Source organism: Stegodyphus dumicola, chromosome X1 (assembly GCF_044657685.1).
Source record: "Stegodyphus dumicola isolate Sdum_Otavi_A_Nest chromosome X1, ASM4465768v1".
Taxonomy (NCBI): Eukaryota; Metazoa; Arthropoda; class Arachnida; order Araneae; family Eresidae; genus Stegodyphus; species Stegodyphus dumicola.
In genome coordinates, this window is record NC_140780.1 from 253035478 (window position 1) to 253058594 (window position 23117).

A 23117-nucleotide genomic window follows, 5' to 3' on the forward strand; every position below is an offset into this window, starting at 1 on the left:
ACATAACCAAAATCATAACAGTTGGTTAGTTTAAAATAAAAATTATATAAATCGCTCATAGTCATTGCATTGCTGGTATTAGGTTTTAAATTTTGTTTTCTTAAGTTTTATCACTACTATTTCGTTTTAATGCATCTAGCACCAAAAAGAAAATTTTGAATATTTTACAACTTCTCTTCCAACGTTACGTTGGCAGATTGCATCATTAATCTTTTTTATAGAATTTGAAACGCATGTAATACAACGCGTATCGTAAAACTCGATACTTCATGTCTTGTTCATGGTTCGAGCACTGCCACAAAATAGCGGGTTTTGTAAAATAAGGAACGAACAGAACATTCGCAGTAATTCTACAGGTACATAAATAATTTGTAGGAAGTCAGATGAAATCTTTGAGACATTGTATCGTAGAGTACGGTGAAACAAAATTTTATTTGAAAAACTCATTTCTTATATAAGCAGGCAAATGAAAGCAACATTGCGACAAAACTGGACATAGCTCACTAGAATATTTCAAAGCAAAACAAACCAAAAATAGGGTAGCTGCTAGGTGCTAAGAATGGGCACTTTTGAGAAGTGAATAATTTTTTGTTCGAAAATGAAACGTAAAGGCGCTAGAGGGGGCATGATGATGCAGCTTAAGATGTGAGTTTCAAATATAAAAATAATGCAAAACATGAAAAAAAAAAATACTCACGAATAATTAGAGTAGTTATTTAAGCGCAACCGCCTACGTACAACGGCGATGAAGGGATTGGCAGCCTTTCTTAACTGCACTAGATGCATCACTCACAGCTGCAGCATTGATCGAAATTACGACACAGAATTCCCTCCCAAATTAAAAAGAGCTCTCGTAGATGAGACTGCTGAGATGTCCTTACGAAAAGAAATCGAAATACGGGCAAATCGAGCGATCATGAAAGGGGGGGCTTTGGTATGGGATCACCTCATCCAATCCATTGGGGTGGAAATGTGACATCCAGATAATTTCTTTCATCTTGTTGAAAATGGGCTTCTGGAACATCAGGAATTTGGACAAGATTTTCCCTGTCACGTGGGCCCACCAGCGGCCGAGCGGTAAGTCGCTGAACACTGGTAGTTCGGTCCGAGGTTCGAATCCCGCGAACAGGCTGGCTACATGGGCGTTTTCGTGGTTTTCCCCCTGTGTGTACGAGACAGTTTACCTTAGAAAGTCCTCCACGAAGGCATCCGTCCCCTTAGGCAGATAGCCCTAGTGTGCTTTGCCGTAATCTCAATAAACCAAACCAAAATCAAACCAACCTTGTCAAGTGGACAAGTGGGTATCGGCTTTTGCGAATCATGTACTGATTCATCGCCTGTGATGCAGAAGTTGCGGCGCATTTATGCTTACACTGCTGCTTAAACGGCGTCTTCTTGTGCTTTTGCTTTTCATTTCTGACAAAGCATTCTGCGATTTATGAAGAAAGATTATTTTGGTGTTCTGTCACTTTTTAACACTTGTCCCATTACTTTTTAAACATACTGCAGAATATCAAACTGCCAATTAAATCAAAATTTATCTATTATGAGTTGTACAGAACATTGATCCTAGCGTAGATTGTACAGACTCATCTTTTGCCGAAGGATTAAAACGGAGAACATTGCTATTTTCGCTCTTTCATCTTATTTCGATTCCCTGATCGTTCTTTGTTCTGTTCGTGTTAACTGATGAGTAGATTGCATGGGATTTTTATGGTTTCCACACTGTATCGTGAATACAAGACAGTTTCTATAAGTTTCGTAAGTTCGACGAGTGTACAGACAATTAATTAAGGCACTCCACCCTCCTAAAACATACAATAATACAGTTGGGTATAAAGTTGGTTACAGTAAGTTTTCGTAAAGTTTCGTAAGTTCGACGAGTAAAACGGACAGTTATCTAAGGCACTCCACCCTCCTAAAACATACAATATTACAGTTGGGTATAAAGTTGGTTACAGTAATGGGAGTAAAAGAAACGAGCCAGTTTCTTTCCTAAAAAAAGTTTATCAAGTCCAAAGACTATCTCTTAAAAATGATAGTAATCGAAAGTACATCTTCTAAAACATATAGTTATACGGTTGCATTTTAAAATTTGTAATAAACTTGTCTTTCCTCATCGTGACGCTCTTAACTTGTGGATAACGAAAATCTTTTCTCACTTCTTTCTTTTCCTTAGGTTTATTTATTCCATGTTTTAAAATTTGAACTTTATATTTCTATACTGTGACATTCTTAGTCATCGAATGTCCTTCTATTCCAGTATACAAAATTTACCATGTACTAGTGCTTTCAAATTGGCAACCATGCGGCAATTTTACACGGCGCATGGATACATTTCCCATAAATTAAGTAATGTTATTATGATATTAAGTATTATGAAAAGAATTTGAAGCATTTAAGATTTAAGTGATCTGAAATCCAAGCGTACATTATTTTACATACTAAAAACGAACTAGAGTAACGCCCCAGAAGATCCATAAATGGCAAACTTGTCAAAATACCTTCAGTTACGAATATTTATAATAAGAATAATCTCTTTGTTTATCTGTAGAATTGTAGGATCTAGTTTTCTTGGCTATCATAAAATATAATTAGATCCACTCAAGTGTTCTACCTTACGAATCCTCGCACCGGCATGAAAATGAATACAACCACGGAATGGATGTAAAAGACCGTTTTATTTAATACCAAAATATTTAACACTTGACACGAACTTACGTGCTTACACCAAACACCGACCACTTGCGGTGAGAACTTTAAGATAATGTAATATTAAATTTAAGGACAAAGAGAAATGCGAGACTACACAATTCGATTTAAACTAACAAGTTGATTTAAAACCCTACACCGGCGATACTAATAATTTGATACTAACTCGATGGCCACATTATTAAGCCAGTCGCTATTAAGATAAACAGCTGGTAGAGATTAACAAACGTACGCTCAACAATAGCGAAATCACGTTCTGCCTAATCATTTTGCTCCCAGTTTAACTACACTTGGTCACTCTACTTAATTTACATCCTGGCGAGGAAACGCGAAGGGGAAAGAAGAGAATTCAGGAAAGGCTCACAAAATGAAATAACTATTGGTATTAGTAAAAATAAGCAGAACCCGATAGAATAGGTTTACCTGTCGTATTTGTTTGGCCGCATTTATATATGAACAATTTTGGTCCTCCCTGCAACTGAAAATTAAAAAGTCTAAGAGAAGAACCAGATTGACGAAAGCACCTGCAGTTCGTGATGAAAATAATTTCTAATAATTTTCTCCAAGGTTACAAATTATATCAAAATTGAAACGACGTGAGCTGGTGTCGCTGAAACTTGCCATAAGTTTTTTTTTTTTTTTTTAATTTTTTACATAAAAACATATATATCTTTTCTGTACGCATGAAAGAAAAGTTTAATAAATAAAAGAAACGTAACAGGTAGCCTTTATTTACTCTCAAGTTTTACTTAACTTGGGAAGCTTTCATAATTTGTTTAAATTTAAAAGTAAGTTATCTAATGGTTAATAGAGTATATAAGAATCATTTGAAATAAATATCGGTTTGAAAATTAAATGTATAATTGTTAATACGTTTGAATTCCAAAGAGCTGTTAGTGTAACATTACGAAGTGAAACCAGCAGAAATGTCTTGCAAATACCAACCTTAAGATTTCAGACAGAAAATAAGTATAAATTTGATTTTTTTCATCAATATTATGACTGTTCATGAAATTTTTGATAAATAAAATTTAAAGTTTAATATAAAAAAAATCCCAGTCCGTCAATTGCTTTTAAAATCGGGCAGTTTGAGTTTGATACCACTGCAATATACAGTAAACCCTCCCTCTAGCTCTGCGTTGCCAGTGCGAACAATCTTGCACTAAAAATAGTAGAATTTTATTGCATGATCAAGTTGATGAAATGAAATTCTTATGTGATAGTTGTTTAAAGTAATTTGCCTGCTTGCTTTATGAAATATTCTCGATACAGTGTTTCGGAGATTTCTCGAAGGTAGAGCGCCTTCTGCTTATTTTGTTTTCGCTACTCCATCATAGTTCTTTTTGCTATTCATGTGGCTCTCGTATACTTTGAGAAGGCTATTGATGTAAAACAAACTGCTGAAGACGTTAGGCTTGTTAAAATGTTTTTTTTTTTTTAATTTTTTGTGTGAAAAAATAAATTACAGGTAATTTTGAAGATTTACTGCCTTGTATTCTTTTGTGAAATCTAAATGTGTTACTTTATAAAGTTGAAATTAATTTGCCATTAACAGCTTTAATTTTTACTTTACTTTTAATACTTTAAGTTAATAATTTAATTTCTAACTAAACTTGGGATGTAAATCAAAATTAATAATGTAACAAAAGTTTGAATATCCTTTCATCCTGTTTCTCAGTTGACAAGAATAAGGTTCATAACATCACTCCGTAACCATTATTGGAAAACCCCTCCAACTGAAGTGAAATACCTAAGATTAACAGCCACATTGTATTCTGGACAGCTTTTAAGTCCTCCGAAATATGAAATGACAATAATTTCTGACGGCGTAATTATGGCCTACACCTCAGGATGACAGTTTTGATGCTGATAGACTAGCTCTTCAACTTCAACCTGTCAGGTTGTGAAAGTCTTCTCGCTTTACGTAAATATTAAATATTCAGAAATTTGCTAGCCTTGACATCTAGGCGGTTTTTATCCCGCCAGTTGTATCATCCCCCCTCCATCCTTTTAAAAAACTCCCATATACGCATAAAAACTTGTGTTTTTACTTCAAAGCAACGCTGGTCTTAAAGTTAAGATTTTTCCAAAGGTACAGAGTTGAAAATGTTCCGTAGTTTTGCCATTACTTGTTACCTGTACTGAAACTGATACCGCATAGACATGTGACCTTACTTTCGTTTATCAAATTTAAAACCAAATTACTAATTATAAGAGTAGATAGATGCTTTAAATTTTAAGTCTTAGTATTTGTCTTTCCAGCCTAAGTTAAGATATGAAAAATCAAATTTGACCAAATGTCACCTTTCTTTGCATGAATTATGTGCTTCTTTAGGGGGGAAAAAGTACTTTATTTAACATGCTTAATAAACCTTTTGCTTTTAACGTGTAGCTATTATAAATGTTATTAACATGCTTATGCATTTTAATGTCATGTACTGAACGAACTATCTGATTTGTAATTTCGTTAGATTATTGTTCTTCGGAATATTTAACAAATATTATCTTTTCGATATTAATGCTGCATAAAATGTCATAATATAAAAACAGGAGTAGTTTTTAATCGAATCATTGTGTTTCGTTGTAACTGACTCAAGGTCCTTGATTTCATGGCCGAAATATCTGTTTTATGTTATGTAAAAGACCGAATTTTAATTTCAAAATTGCTATTCTTCTGGTAAGTGGCGCCCTCTTTTTATGTTTTGTGGAAAGCTACTACCTGTCATGCTGGTATAATATTGATAATCGTCTAGGCATAGCGCCTATGGCGCTAAATGCGAGACTGACCTTGGCTGCGTAAACAGGGTAATGGGGTGTGGAGCTCGAGGAATTTCTGTTTTATATTACATTCTTTGCAAGAGATAACTTCTGTACTTTCTGCGCAGATGCTTTACTATGCAAATAGATTTTGGTCCGCTAAAATTGTGCAAATTGCCTTCGGACTTATGCCTCCAGTGTTGATATAGATCTTCAAGTAGCTTTGGGCGCGTAATGATGTCTGACCTTGAGATCAGTCTGATGAAATTATTTTGCTGCTCGTTAAAAGAGCAGAAAGAGAAATGCTGTACTTTTTATAGACCTTGACCTTGGGGGGAGGGATTTGCGCGAGGCTGCATATTCAGTGTCATTACCTGACCTTGCTCTGAGAGAAAATCTTAAAAAAATCGTTGTTTAAAAACTTGATTATTGTGCGCGGTCTGAAGTGGTTTTTCACAATCCGTCCAAAGCGAATGGGATGTTCGTTTGCAGAATAATTTTATGAATAATTTATTGAATAACTTCATGCTTTGCTTTTGTAAATTTTGATGAGAAAAGATGACTTAACACCCTATCTTTTATTTAAATTTTGAAGTTCGATGTAGCCTGAAATAACAGAGAAACCACAGTATTTCTCAAATGTCTAAACATAGTAGGTATGCAACATCAAATCCTGGGGTGTTTACTATATAAAAATAAGTATTTTTATTAAGCTTATAAATGTTTTCTTTTTCCGTGGGGGAGGAGGGGGGCTTCTTATAGTAGAAGCAGCGTCTCTAGAGAATTATTTCTTTAACTAGGCACGGCAAAGCATGCTGCCCGAGGTAGAGGAGAAATGTCTCCGTAAAGGAAAGGGAAATCACCTTGTATTTACGTTACATTGCGGAAATATTCGTATAACCAGCTCGTTCACCAAGATTCGAAGCCGAGTCGAACTACCAGTGTTCAGGGTGTTATCAACTCGGCTACTTGAGGACAAGTTTCTGGAGAAAGGCTAGTCTGAAGGACCTTCGTATAGAAGGGAAAACTTTTCCAAATTTCTCTTGATGGTCTAAAATAGGAAGTTTTAACAAATTTAGAGTACAGATGTCTTTCGTTCTCCCCCCACACGCATACACATCCCCTCCCAAAAAGAGCCGTGCCTGTATTAGGAACTTAAGAATAGGTTGATGCTAGTATGGCAAAAAAGAAGCTTCTTGTCAGATGATTAATACGAGGGCAATCCCAAAAAAAAAGGTCTCCTATTTTTTGGGGTCGTGCAGAAAGTTTTAATACGGTTGTTGGCAACATTGTTGTGAGTGGTGCCTTCTCCGCTACCACAGAAGCACGCAGGCGCTTCGCTCGGATGCTCAGTCTTGGCTTGGCAGCCATTGGAAATGGAGCTCCCGATAAACGTTGCCGCCAAGTGTGAAGTGCGCGCAGTTATTCGATTTTTGAACGGAAAAGGTGTTAAACCGGTTGAAATTCACCGCCTATTGACGGAAGTGTATGGACAGTCGTGCATGGATGTCAAAAACGTTCGCAAGTGGTGTAGAGAGTTTACAGCAGGTCGTACTGAAAATCATGACGAAGAAAGGAGCGGGAGGCCGTCAATTGCCGACGAGACAATCGCGAAAGTTGAGGAGCTCATGCGTAAAAATCGGAGGATCGCTCTGGATGCTCTGCATTTTGGTTCCTGAGGTTTCCAGAAGCACCATCCACAGGATTTTAACGAAAATATACGCAATATTGGAAGGTGTGTGCAAGATGGGTGCCGCGTATGCTGACAGAAGACCACAAACGGCAACGGGTTGATTCATCCCGCGAATTTCTTCGCCGCTATGGAGACGAAAAGGACAACTTCTTGGACTCGATTGACGCTTCCTGAAGGGCATGGCGGCAAGCTGGTATGACATGGGCATTGTAAAACTGCCACAGCGTCTACAAAAATGCATCGAGCGAAATGGCGATTATGTTGAAAAATAAAGCATTCTTCAATCTTTAAAGTGATGTAGCAATTATAGAAAATAAACGGTTCTTTGTATATCTAAAAATATAGGAGACCTTTTTTGGGGGATTGCCTCGTATATTATTCCACTTCAAATGAAACTTGAATGTTATCATATGACCATCTGTTTGTCCAAACTATAATAAAAATTGCTGTATAGATGGGGAACATATTGTTTACAGCATCATTTTCTGCATTCATTGGGGCCTGGAAATAGTAATAAAAAGTGTTTTAGGGGAGACCAGTCGGGGCATTTTAGCTCAGATGGAGCTTGCGAAGAGATATCGTTGGAACTTTATTGTTTATGCGTAGAATAAATGAAGGAGGTCAGGCTTTTTTTTTTTTTTTTTTTTTTTTTTTTGTCATTCAGCTACATGTAAATAATACGATATACGTCTTTCCTTATATGTATTTAATATGTGTCTAAAGTTTTGTTCTATCACTGTAATGAGCGTGTTTTAGTTACGGGAAACGCACTTTTTCGAAATTTTATTATTCTCTATCTGCCGAAGTTTATTGGGCAGGTGTTTAAAGCTGTTCCAGGTGTGATTATTGAGTTCACTCACATCAGAACGAAAGTATGATAATTCGAATTATTGAGTCTCTTTATTGAACGACAGTTCTGAGTATTTTAATTGCTGTAGAAGGTATCGCAGTTAATTTTTATAAATCGGAATAGAACCAGCACTTGATCGTCAATAAACATGATGTAAAGACTAGAATCTCCGACACTGGAAATTCTCAGTAATACACGTTGATTTAATAACAACACGAAGCTTAGCGACATTTGCTCCATCTTGATCAGAGTTTCTTCCGCGAATTGGCTGCTTGCATGTGCGTTTACGGTTTTCTCTATGTGTAACATGGATAGGAACCAGTTTCCCCTAGAAAGTCCTCCACGAAGGCATCCCTCCCATCAGACAGATAGCCCTGGAGTGTTTTGTCGTAATCAAATAAACCAAACCATCTGGATGAAATATATCATTCACATTGAGGTTGACAAAGATTTTCGTAAGCCGAGTATTTCCAAGCCTTTGAAAAGCTATGCTCGAAAATAATTATGATAATTTCATGCTACAAAAGAAAACTTGGATCTGATTTTTTTTTTCGTATAACATTAAACATCAGTTAATCATATATTTAAAGAAATTATGGGAAATGATTACGAATATTTATATTATTTGGAGGTAAAAGCTTTTTGAGGAAGTTTTTTTTTGGGGGGGAGGTGTTTTTTTCAGTATTTATTTAGTTTTGACTTATCTTGGAACCTTTATAATTAATTTATATTCGTATTAAGTACTCGAGAGTTGTTTTATTTCTTTGGGACTTAAGCCTTGATCTTCTGATTTATTCATTTAAAAACTTCGCTTTTGCTAAAACAGAATGTAATTCTTTACTGCAAGACTATGCTTTAGAAGTTATAAAATAAAATTTTATGAACATTTCTAATTTAAAAAAATTTTTTTAATCTGGATTTCTTACGAAAGTAATCTGGAAAATAAATTACATAAAAGATAGGTTTATAACTTGGCATTTGGTGGGCAGCCTTCGTAAACCTGCCGGCAGCGATCCTTCTAAACTAGAGACTAAATTCTAGAACTTTTGAAACTTCTAAATTAGAATTCGGTGGTTGCATAGTTGAATGTCATCCCGTTCTCATTCTGTCATTCGTGGCTACTCAGTTTAACCCGCTACCGTATAAAATTTACCCAACTCTTGCGAGAAACTCGGCGAATGTCGTGAAGGACTACGAGCACACAAATCGGCGAAAACCCCTCGTACGGTTGTATCACAGCCAACCAAGTTTGACAGTAAATCTGCTTTTAACAATTAGTGTGTCACTGCCTCGCATTTTTTGGGTACTGAATGACGCACTTGTGTGTCATCGACTTAAATAGATTCATCATATATTTTATTCGTTAATCTATGCTCTCATTATTTATAATATATTAATTGAATAATCATTAACTATTCAATTTATATTTCATAATTTTTTTAATCATCAAGACATGTTTTGCAAAATATCTAAGATCTGCAAAATCCCTAACTTCGTGTTATGGTGTAAAAGATATGTCATTACGTCCTGTAATCATGTTTTTGTCCTAATTTTCCGTTTTTATGCTAGGTCTGCTAAATATGGTATGTGCAGTTTTAAGTAACGTTTCTATATACAATGGAACACCGTTTATACGTTTCTCGTTTATACGTCTTTTACAATTATACATCGTTCCATCTTTTACAATTATACATTAAGTCTTATTTATTTGAACAGTAAAATATTTCTTTTATACGTCGCATAACTTCGGTTATGCGTCGCTTTTGCTTGAACTAAGGCATTGGTTTTACGTTTTGCAGTGCCACCGTTCAACTCTTTTTCCTTGAAATGGAGATAGGAAAAAGAAATAAAAACGTGAGACATGATAATTAACTGATACAAAATTTCACGAAATAGAAAGACGCTCTTGTTAAAATATAAAATTCAAATCTTAAAAGAAAAAAAAAAAAAAAAAAATTTACGAGAATTCTGTTTGAAAAGTTTGAGTTAGCAAAAGAAACTAGATATTCACGTGAAAACACTAGAAATGGTTGTTTATGATAGGGGAAAAAAGTAGCAATTTGTGAATAGTTTATGTACGTCATTTTGTGAATGGTCCCTTGAAAGACGTATAAATGGTGCTCCATTGTATTGCCTAATGGATGTATTTTCCTTTCAGTTATTCAGTCCTGATGCTTTGCGGTATATAAGTTCTTTGATTCGCATTTTAAAAGCTGTTACTACTCCATTTTTCTCCCTGGCGTTAACATTTGTTTCATCATAAGTGAATACTTCTGTCTTTTGTATATCAAAATATATTCTTTGTAATCCCCTTCCGAAACTAAGCGTACTGAAACATTTTATGATCTTCGAAGTACTGTTCTACGAGGGTTCAAACCCAGGCAATCGTTGGTTTTCATGGTTTTTTCCCATGTGTAACGTAAATACGAACTACTTTCTCGTAGAAAAACCTCTACGAAGACAGCCCTCTCCTTAGGCAAATAGCCATCGTCTGCTTTGCCATATTCAAATAACCTAACCTTTTGTATTATGATTTATTTTTCACTCGGAATTTAAATCCAAAGCTAATAAATACACTATACATTTAAATATCAGTTGTTTTTTGTGAAGGCAAGGAGTGATAATTCTGTTATTTTGCTCCGAATATGTTTCATGAGAATAGATTTTACATCCATTACAGGTAACAAATTGGTATAAATCAGTACAATGTGCAGTTTAACGCCTTGTTTGTGAAGGTATGTTTTCCTGTATAGTTTTTGTCTTTCTTGTTTATTTAAAATTGTTTATCATCATCTTCGTTTTATAAGCTGCACTCGACTATTTGAATGCGGAATATAAGTATCTGAGCAGCTTTAGAAACTAGAAGAAACATTGTTCCCTTTTGCATTTCAAAGCAGAAAACATTGCAGCATTTTCTGTTAATCTTGTGGCATTTTGTACGCTGTGTATAGATTATTTTAAAAATCTCCAAGTACTTTAAAATCGAAGATTTTCCAATTATTTGAGTAGTCCATTTATTATTTGATCTTTGAGTAATTCGAGTTAGGAAATATGGTCGACGATATATCTTGTTTATTCTGCAGCCTTCGCTTCTGATTTTCTCGGAGGTCAGAGGAAACGACGCAGTTTTGCTCATGGTTAGAGCGAAGTGTGCGGTTCGAATTTGCTATGGTCATCAGCTGACGTTCGCGGAGATTAATTTAACCAGCTAGACTGAAATCATATTGATGGAAAAATTGCCGCAAGAATATGGCGCCGATGTCTCTAAGGCATTGATAACTTTTTTAATTTAGGGCACAATGATTGATTTTCTTCGAATAGCCTTTTAATGAAATTGAGCTTTTATATTGTTTTTTAAATTTGTAATTATTTGACAGTTTTTCTATTCTCTGCTGCGCATGTGGTAAAGTCGGTTTCAATGAGCAATGAGGATTCTATAAGCTAGGAAAAAATACGTTAAAGTAGAAATTCAGAGCTTATTAAAGTTGGAGGGTTTTTTTTAAATCGAAGCATGATTGTTAAAAACTGGTTATTTGTCCCAGGATCGGCTCCTAGTGACTGAATTAGCTCAGTGCTTCGATTTCATGTTTTTCCTCGGGCAATATTTAAATTCAAACCAGTTTCTCTTTGAAACTCCTGTACTATGAATATTGCTTCTAAAACATTATAGTCCTCGATTGTTTTGTCGTAATAAATAAATTAATATACATAACTTTATCAAAATAGGAGGATTTCAGTCGTAAGTTTTTTGTTTCCGTTGATGGAAATTTACTTAGGTAATTCTTAAATATGAGCAAAAAATAGACTTTATCTGAATTTCTAAGATATTAACTTTTGTTTATTCTATCGCTTGGATTTCGTGTTAGTCCTTGTCCTCAAAGGATATAACGGTATCATAAAATGAAGTTTGAATGATTGGTTTAGTTGTTAAACCGAAAGCACGCACCGACTATTTGCTTAAGAGGATGTGCGCGTGCCTGTAGTATAAGAAAAACAAAAAGGCCTGATGCACCTAATCTGTCTAGTCTTTGAGAGCCAAATCAAGAAAGGGCAAAGAGTTCTCATGTTCTTTGCCTAAATCAAGTAATCCGATCTAAAAACGAATTGCAACAATTAGCAGCTTTAGTCACGATTTCACTGGTGAGCTTGAAATCTTCTTGAACAAACCTCATCAATCTTATATATATAATAGAGAGAGAGGAGGAGGAGGAATTAACTTGCTTTATTTAAAAAAAAAGAAAAAAAAAAAGTAAAGCAGGATGAAATAAGTTTAAAAACATAAACCCTAAGAAACATTGTTATAAACAGTCCATTCTTTTATATTAGTTTTAAACCGATGTTGTCTGAAAAACTGATAACGCCAGAAGGCATAATTATAAACCATATAATTACTCTGAACAACTGTTAGTAATGGTCGAGAAATGGTGAACTCGTGTGTTGCTGGTAGCATTTAAAATATTGACTGGAGAAGTTAATTGCCTGTAACAAGATGCTCAGAATTTACCGTAATCGGAAATCTACGAGAGAAGAGGCTAACATTTATGTTAGATGGAGGAAAAAGCTACGATAATTTGTATGAGATCAGCTTGTTTCTGTCTGAACTGAACGCCGAAAAGATAACGAGAGTTCAGTGGATTTATTCATTCGGCAGTTAGACGCCATACATTCATATATATGTGCGTTCTCTGGATATGATACATAAAAAACTTTTCTAACAGTAAATTATATATATATATATATATATATATATATATATATTATATATATATATATATATATATATATATTATATATATTGTATATGTGATGAAGCAAACTTAGCTGTAATGTTGTATGATAAGTCGATGGCGTAGAATGCTGAAATATTGATGCATAACGAAGAGGAAACTGGCAGAAGAAATATCCATTTTTATTTTAAAAAGCATGTTGCGGACACAGACAACTTGGCACACTACTTGTGCCTATATTAAAATGTTTACATTTTTGATAGCTTTGCAGTAAAAAAGATCAGCAGTCCAGCTGGGCCGTAGTGTAGCAAGTGCGTTGTGTTCAGGATGAAATTTTAATTCAGACTGAGTTAGTTTCAGTTTTCAATGCATTTGATTGGATAATGGATACTGCTGTAAAATTATTATTGGCTGTTTGAGTTTTAGCTCCATTTACGTCACCAGCGTTGTGGAAGAGTCGTATGACATGGATTAGTCTCGAAAGGACGCAGTGCAGAAAAAGATTATTATTTTTAGAATAGGGAGGAAATACCAAATTAAGAATTAAGGGGCTATTGCCAGTTTAAATTATAATTTTGATTTGCAAATTTTTTATCTTACACACATATTTATAAATTCCTCTGTATCTGAGCCATTTATTCCAATTAAAATACTTCCTGAGAAAAATAATGAAATATAGACTGAATTAATCATCTTTCCCTCGTTAACTCTTTTTCCTCTTGTCTCCGCAGCTCATTAGGTGTATTATAATTACTTATTTTTGCAACGGCGTAAAGCGGGAGCCGATCGGACATTCAGATCTTGTGATCAGTTTCTACGTAATCATTGCTAATTTGTGAATGTGAGGCACCCTCGATTTTAAGGACTCGTGCGAACACCCAAAATGATTCTTAAAATCGAAAGTTCGTTAATGCCGTTAAAAAGGTCGCAAATCTTTCGTGGCAGACGTAATAGTTAGCAAAAATTCGTAAATTGGAGGTTTTGGGCAATGAGAGCCCACTGTAATATCCTTAAAAAAAATTACCTCAAATTAAAACGTTAAAAAAAAATATCTCCCATTCACTGTTGCAAGCGTTTCGCAGTTTTTCCTCGTTTTCTAATATCAGCGAGACTCGTAATATATATTACTTGGAAGGAAAATTATAAAAGATTTTACGAGGAGAAAATTTTACTTAGAAACTTATCAGTGAAGTCATCTCTTGGCAAATATTCTGGAATTTTCCCCCGTAGTTAGGTAACCAACCACTAAACGCTGCGTGAATGCATCTGAAAGTTTTTCTCGTCTTAATGCTTCCTCACGCAACTTTTGCTGCTGAGATCTTTTCGCGTCTATAACGCACTTTTTTGCATTCCACTTTTTTTCCCGCCTTTAATAATCGAGAATTTAGTTTAGCGCGACCGTAGCTTTTTACGTTGAGTCGTTTCAGGATGTATTTGGAGAAAAGTAACCATTAAGGGAAGGGGGGGGAGAATCTTGCAAAAAATTGTTTAAAGAAATCTGTTCTTTTTTCCTAATAAAAATCTAAGGCGTGAATAAGAATAATATTATAACAGTTGATTCCTATAAGCAGGCTCTATTCAAATTTTTGTTATGGATTTGTTTTCCATTGCTTTGGATCGGAGAACTTTGAACAAAATATTATTCATAAATCTAAATAAATATTAATTTAATATTTATTTTATGATGCACTATCTGAATTGGGTGGAGAAGCTCTTGAGAGATATATATTAGCATTATACATTAGCCCTTTCGCAGAATTATCATTTCTTAAATTATTCATCCTGTACAAAAAAATTCTTCTAAACACGAACTCTGTTACTGCTATCTACCAGTTACTCACGTGAACATGTCCGATTGAAGGATATCCATAATGATAACGTTAGGTATTCGACATGGACAGTTAGGATGTGAAAGATTAAGTAGTTTTCCCCATATCTCAGTTTCTCTACTTTTTCCTGTTAAAACGAAACTTCTGCGATAAGTATAAACCAGTGAATTACAGAAGATTTAAGACTTCTCATGATAGTCGATATCTGAATTTAAAAAGTGAAATTTTTTTTAAAGAAAACGTCAGCTGGTCTCTGCTTAATATATACGGTAAAAACGAAATCTTTTTAATATTAATAATCTTATTTACGATTCTTCTGTTATTCAGGCCATCATTATCTATGAACAAGGAAGAAGGGGATAATGAAGTGCTGAAGTAATGTATAATAACAGCCATTAAATATTTTTGTTAAATAGTGGGTTGTACTTTTGCAAAATTATTTCGGTAAACTTGTAGGATCTAGTCTTCTTTGCTCACATACAATCTGACTAGATTTACTTGAATGTCTGTGTTGTGACTTTTCGCAAAGATTCGAATATGATTACAACAGGGGAAAGGTTTAAAAGACCTTTTTATTGAACACAATAGTTTACAAACGGCACGGACTTAACGTGCTTACAATCACCAACTATTTGTGGTGAGGAACTTGAATTAGGTAAATAGTAGTGCAAAACTATAAGCATTCGATTTAAATTAACAGATTAACTCAGAACTTACACCGGCGAAATACTAATATCGGTGGCAAGAAATGTGAAGCCAAAATTCAAAGAGCTGGTAGAATTAACAGCGCGCGCTTTCAGTAGCGAAAACACTCTCTGACTAACCTTTTCTCTACTTCAGTTTAAATACACTCACCCTAATTTACTTCCTGGCCAGGATATGAAAAAAAAAAAAAAAAAAACACAGAAGGGATATTTTCAGTTCCTCTTTTTCGGTAATAAGAAAGGTTCTTATATAAACTCGTTTATTCGAATCTGTTAATGTTATTTTTAATTTGGATGCATAGAAATCCAGACAATCTAGGAAATCCTCCAGATGCCCATATCCGCAGGAGGATTACATTATTCAAAACTTGATAGCTCTAGGTACCGTTGTTTTATCACAATGCAAGAAACAAACATACATTTATGTAGATTCTTCATTATTTAATTTGTTTAAATATAATACAGAGCTGTAATAGTTGGTGGCTACAGTTTGAAAAATGAACCAAGAATGCAGAAAGGGAATCGACGCAAAATGCCAAAACGAAATTAATAGTCCTTCAGAGCGCCGAGAGGTAAAAGCCGCTGAACACTGGTAGTTCGTTCCGGGGTTCGACACCCGGCGAACGGGCTGGCTGCATGGGCGTTTTCGTGGTTTTCCCTATGTGTAACGTGAATACGAGCCAGTTTCCCTTAAAAAAACCTCCACGGGACATCCCTCCCTTTCCGTGTAGTGCCTAAGGGCGGAAGACGTAAAAAATAGTCCTTCAGGGCAAATTGCCCCTTTGGATTAAAAATGAAAAAATTTGTATTAATAAGGCATCTATACATATGCATTTTTATCCATTCATACTGTAGAATATATCATACTGTATTTTGTGATTAGCAGAAATCGATGAACAAAGAAGATGATGTTTTTCTGCAGTAGATTCTTTCGTTGAACGGTTTTGTTACCTAGTAATGATTTGAATTTCTTCACAATTCATTAGTGCCCACCAGCGGCCGAGCGGTAAAGTCGCTGAACACTGGTAGTTCGGTCCAAGGTTCGAATCCCGCGAACGGGCTGGCTGCATGGGCGTTTTCGTGGTTTTCCCCATGTGTAACGTGTATACGAGCCAGTTTCCCTTAGAAAGTCCTCCACGAAGGCATCCCTCCCCTTAGGCAGATAGCCCTAGTGTGCTTTGCCATAATTAAATACACCACACCACACCACACCACAATTCATTAGTAACACAATTCTTTTCCCATTTTAAACTTCTAAAAAGCGTTGCGCCCCAGGATTAGATAACGGTTAGTAATCTCCATTTCACATTCAGAATTAATTGTCAAATTTGTCCTTGCATCTTCCCTATCTATGCGGTCCGCCAGCGGCCGAGCGGTAAAATCGCTGAACACTGGTAGTTCGGTCCGAGGTTCGAATCCCGCGAACGGGCTGGCTGCATAGGCGTTTTCGTGGTTTTGCCCACGTGCAATGTGTATACGAGCCAGTTTTCCTTAGAAAGTCCTCCAAGAAGGCATCCCTTCCCTTAGGCAAATAGCCCTAGTGTGCTTTGCCGTATTCTCAATACACACACACCCTATCTATGCTTCTGACATCTTGCGTCCTGCGACTAACCTATCCTGTCACCTCGAATTTCAAATTAATGTGTACAAAACCTGTGTACTTGAAAGATAACTTTTGGCTTCTCAAAGGCGGTCAGGTAATTATGGCCTTGTTTCAGTCTTCCAATGAAAATAAGTGCGAACTCAGAAGAAGCTTTAAAATAAACCTTTTCATTAGATTCTTCTTCGTTTTCATTAACAACTAACATTTTTCTGAACAACTTAACAGCTAGTGTAATTAGCAGAACAATTCACTGTTTCTTGCAGGATTTTTTACAGAACACTATCGTTTTTACGATAAGTTAAAAAAAATAAATAAATAAAAAGTCTTAGTTCGCACGCGTCTTAGTCTTAGTCGTACTGTAAGGGAGCCAACCAGTGGCCGAGCTGAACACTAGTAGTTCGGTGCGAGGTTCGAATCTCACGAATGGGCTGGCTACACGGGCGTTTTCGTGATTTTTCCCTATGTGTGACATGTATACGAGTCATTTTCCCTTAGAAAGCCCTCCACGAAGGCATTCCTCCTCTCAGGTAGAGATGCCCACCAGCGGCCGAGCGGTAAATTCGCTGAACACTGGTAGTTCGGTTTGAGGTTCGAATCCCGCGAACGGGCTGGCTGCATGGGTGTTTTCGTGGTTTTCCCTATGTGTAACGTGTATACGAGCCAGTTTCCCTTAGAAAGTCCTCCACGAAGGCACCCCTCCCCTTAGGCAGATAGCCCTAGTGTGCTTTGCCATAATTAAATACATCACACCACGTCTTAGGTAGATAGCCTTCAAGGCTTTGCCGTAATTAAGTAAACCAAACCTACTGCGAGGTTTGGCGTCGGCCCCCAGCAAACACAGCTAGCAAAAGGCTAAAACCGATTCGGGTACTTTGATACCATATTGATCCACAGCAGGAGATTTCTGACTCAAGTAAATTTAAGAGCTGGTCATAAATAGTTCAAAGAAGATTAGCGTTTGCTGCTGAAGGCTCCTTCTTACCTTCAGGAGGTCTGTTCTTATATACGTTAACTAACTAGTGTTCTAGCGGAAGCTGACGAAAGTAAAAGTCACATTAAAGATAAAAAATAATTAGGTTAATGGATTAATAAAACATAAAACCATGCAAATGCTGCTGATAATTTGTTTTTTATTTTCTTCTATGTGTTCCATTTTCTTATAGCATAGATTCTGTATCAATAGAAGCATTTTTCACTGATTCAGTTTTAGTGTTGATCAAATCAATCAATGGTAACATGACTTTTTAAAATTTAGATTCAAGTTTAGACTAGCCTCTCTCCAAGAAGTAATCAATCGACTTAAGAATATGAATTTACTTCTTTTAAATTGCAAAACTCTAAGTGTTTTAGGTGTGAAACTATGTTAATTATACACTGCTACAATGCCAAGCAACTGAAGTAGCGATAGCAATCATTTCTGTATTGTTTCGAAAAACCGAGAGTTTAACAATATAGCCGAACAATTTGGTGTTTTGCAAGCCTGAAGCGGATTAAAAATTTCAACTTCGTTAAGAAGGTAGTGTCAGATAGGTAGATTGCGAAATGTAATTTATCGTAGCTAATCACTGAAGGGCATTCAGCAAGGCTAGCGTTTTCTGTTAACGACTTCTTTTTTGGATAATACAATTTTGGCTACCACTGATCGAGTAGATAAGACCGCTGAACTCTGGTGGCTTTAAATCCCGCCGGATAAACGCATTTCCTTGGTTTTCTTTATGTGTAACTAGGATATATGCCGAGTTTGAAAGTTGCTGAACACTAGTAGTTCATCCTGGATTCGATTCCAGGTGAACGGGATGACTACATAGACGTTTACGTGGTCTTCCCCCACATGTAATGTTTATACGAACCAATTTCCTTTAGAAAGTCCTCCAAGATCTGGCGTGCTTTGCGATAATCAACCCCCCCCAAATAAAACATCCGAATAATCTGTGTATTCATGAAAACAAATATGAAATCTTTAGACTGCTCTGAAAAAAAAAAATTACAGAAAACTAACCGTAAACTAAGAATAGTTATACGAGACTGGTGTGAAATGTACTTCTTTTATCTTTTTCTAATCATTACCTTCAGGCAAGGTAATGTGAAAACTGAGGAAATAAAGGCTTGAGACAAAGTTAGTCGGGATTTCTCTAGGTTTGGTGCTATCTGAGAAGAATGAATAGTATTATGATGTTGTGATTAATATAATATTTATTTCACCATTGCGAAAACCTCCGATTTTTAGCATTTCTTCCCAGTTACTGAGGTTTGGTAAGAATAAATAGAAATAGTCGTTTGATGAAATAGTTTTTACATTACTAGAGTGTATTTTCACAGCGAGTGTTTCAGCAGTTGCGTGTGCATGTATTATAAACTGCAGCATAGTACCAAGAGGATACCAATTTCAAAAAAGTGTTATGTATGGCTGAGAGTGGGCGTTCATAGATGAATTTTTCTTTTTTGTTGTGCAAACTAATCTTTCCATTCTGCTGACTCTTCTTGCTGTTTTTTCCTTATGGTAGTAGAGGGTACTTTCCTTAATCTGCAAAGTTATTTTGAATTTTCATGCTGTGGGAGTCTGCCCCCCTGCTGCTTGAAAATTGTTCAGCTCTTTTTCTCATCCAGCGTTAAACTGTCACGTTTGGTTTTTTTGTTTGTGGTAACATTTCTGTTTTGTGTACTAGCGAATTTGATTATTAGGATGATTATAATTATTCTGATTTTTATAAGATAAACCACTCTTCCCTCTTTCACGTCGAGCGCTTTATATATCTTATTTATTCTATATATATCTTATTATATTTTTAATATGCTTAGTAAAATAGCAGCTACCAACAAATGGAGTCTTAAGTGCTGCTTTCTCTTTGCCCTTACGAAACATCTTTAAACAATCGTCGGACATTTTAAGAAGTAATGTCATAGCCACTGTTATCACATCCCAAAGGAAGTCATTTATCTTTAGTGACAGTATTTGTGGTGGCGATGGGTGGAGAGTTTATCTTAAATTTCCTTTCGTATCTGCCTATTCAGTAAACTTTTATTATCCTTAATATTCAGCAGAATTATTGGCCTTGTTTAGAAGGGCGGTATTTGATATACAGAGAAAGAGCAATATTTGAAGTAACATTATACCATTCGTATTTGCGGGAAATGTTTAAAAAGCGTTTAATAACGTAGTCGAGTAAAGTAATTTTTTATTTAAGACTAAAAAATGATTTGCGTGTTCAAAACAGTTCTCACATGTACATGCTATCACAGATCAATATATTAATCTACCAATGCATTTATACGCAATAAGAGTAAATAGGTCATAATCTGACTTTAACCTTTTTGTAAGTTAAGTACAGATATTTGATATTCCCTTCATTAAATATGTTCAGACTCTCTAGTATTTGCTTAAGCATATGAAACAATGTGAGCAAACTATTTATTCCAAAATATGCAGTTTCATCTAAAACTAAAGAAGGGACGTGTGGCATACACGCAGAATATTAGTTGTATTTAAAAATTGTCACAAGAAATTGCATTATTGTTTGTATAATAAAAATTATATTGAATCGTTTCATACCATTGCCGTAAGTATGTGCATTAAAATGAATTAATAGTAACTAACTCGAATCTGTAGATATGATATTTATTGACAACGCTACTACGACTAGAAGTCGACATGATTATGCGTCGCTGTATAGAAAAAATGAGTAGCTGGTAGAAAAGATTTGATTTTGTGTGATTGGATCATTTTTTTAAGACATGCTTTTTATTGAAAAGTTAAATATTTTTCATTTTTATATGCTACATTTTACATGATCGTATTTTGAATGACTAATATTTTGTTAAAGGAAATGATAATCTGAAATATCATGTGCTTTTTTAATTAGTATTTTTAATAATTAATTGATTAGCTTTTTGAATTCCAATATAATTTAAGCACAGGGAGCTTTTTCTACGCATTTTAAAATGTATTTTGCTTGATATGTAAGATGTAATATATTAGATGCGGTTAATTTTAAAAACGATTCTCTTCTTCGGGATAAATGTGTCTAATTGTTTTTATGAGAAAAATAAAATGCTAGTTGTCTTTAATCGGGACGGAAAAAATCGCCTTAGTCTAATGAAAAAATTAATATAGACTTAAAATGGTTAAAAATTATTTAAATGTGGCATGTTAAAGAATTTTTCTCCGCTTAATGGGATGTGAACGGATTTTAATTCTAGACTCTAATTGCAGTTTAATTATATTCTCAGATGAAAAGGAAGAGACCATGGAGCGTTGAACTAAACTCGGCATAACTTATTAATAGTGTTTTAACGTCAGAATCCAATGTATCATTTTTAGGAAATACATTTTTGTGCTTTTTTGTCGTTCAGTTTCAAAGCACCGTTTTTCTTATAATTTATTTTGAATAAAATTATTGCAAAACAATGGAAACATTAAAACTGAAATTAAATTCTAAGCATTCATGGTGCTGATTTTTTGTAAAAATATTAAAAGTATAATATTGTGTTTTCTTATGCTAAATGGAAAGTTCTTATCGTGTTTGGTGTTGAAAACCTTTCAATACTTTAAACCGTTGCTGTTTAAGAAATTGAATCATATCTTTTACGAGCCTTCCCCCCCCCCATCTTTCTTTCCTAATGTTTAAAACGTGACTATATTCACTTTTAACAATCTTTGCGTGAAGTATTCGATTGCGCGACTAAATCTGGAGTTATATGTATTAATTTGTTTATCATGCTGTTCTTTCATCTTGACAACTGAATAATAGTAGCAATCAAAATCCTAGATTGGGAATTGTCAGCTCTGAATGAAAATCAAGGATACGCCAGTTTTGCTGTTATTGAATACAAAGAGTGCTTAACGTTTCTGTAATTTTGTTTTTGCATCAAAAATCGCAAAATGTGGAAATAAATGATTCTCGTAATAGGTTGCTGAATAATGGAGGAATAATTTTAATCAATCTTTTTGCTTGGGAACGTAAAAAGATTTGATTTCGTACTTTTCCAGTAATAAGAAAGTATGTACAATATTAAGAAGCATTCTAGAAAAAAATTTCGATAACATCTCTGTGTAATTAAAATATCTGTATTCATGGTACTGATTATATTTGGAAAAATTATCACGTTTCTTAAATTTTTGTTTTAGCAGAATAATCAAAATTGGATTAAGCAATGTTTTAATGTAATTTAGTTTTACTTACTTACTGATTAAAGAGCAGAAATTTTATGATTTTAACAAACAGTGTTGTGATGTTCAAGGCAGTGATATATTAGTTATTTTAGGTAGTTGTTAAAATGCTCGTGGAGGGAGTGGGAGCAGGTGTCACTGTATCATTTCATAATTTTGGCTTTCACCCAATAAATATCAGTTTCCTCGGTTACATCCATCTAATTTTATTATTATGGAGTTTCCGCACCGAACTTAGCCGCCTACGCGATGTCCTCAGTTAAGCAATTGGTTTGATTAATCGTACGTGCATGTGAACGAAGACTGATTTTTTGCAGTCGCTGCTGTAAGGGAAAATATTATTTTAAAGATACAATAAAACTCCGTTCATCCGAAATAACTGGAGGGGAGCCATGATTTGACTGGCTTTCGTAAAAAATGGAAATGCCTAATTTTTGTGCACATACTTTTTGAAAAAAGCAGAATTTCTAAATACGTTTTTACGAAATGGTTTTAAAAATATTTAAAACCATTATGTAAGTGAAATAATAAGCATCTAACTTAAAGAAGAGGGGAAAAGTATTATTTTTAAGCCATATTTCATAGATGGAATTGGGGAAAATGCGTGATGAAACTTAACATTAGTGTAGTTTAAATTTAATATAGTTTAAAATGTGTAGGTCTTCATGAAAAGGCCAACTAGCGGTCGAGTGGCAAGACCGCTGAACACTGTCCGTTCAACTCGTGTTCAAGTCCCGGTGAACGAACTGGCTACATAAGAGTTTTCGTGGTTTTCCTCTTGTGTAACGTGAGAACGAGCCGGTTTCTCTTTAAAAAGTTCCTCTACGAAGGTCAGGTAGCCCTTGTGTGCTTTGTCATAATCCATACAATCCAATCCAGTCTTTATTAAAAATGCAGCTTATAAAAAGGTGAACGCAGATACTCATAGTTTGTCGTAAATAAATTTTAAAATTTCAGCTTCAATAATCCCCTTTTGGAATTCTCAACATTAGTGGTTTTCCACTGATGAAGTTGTGTATTATAAATTCTTCTGTAATTTATGGAACTCTTTGCATTTCTCTTTTTTTAATTTCAT

The 23117-nt window shown here is 34.9% G+C and overlaps 1 protein-coding gene across 7 annotated transcripts in view; it reads left to right on the forward strand.

Annotated features, from left to right (window-relative positions):
* Positions 1-23117, forward strand: part of LOC118197123 (uncharacterized) — a 466504-nt gene that overhangs the window by 72756 nt on the left and 370631 nt on the right. The gene's annotated exons all lie outside the window — the stretch shown is intronic.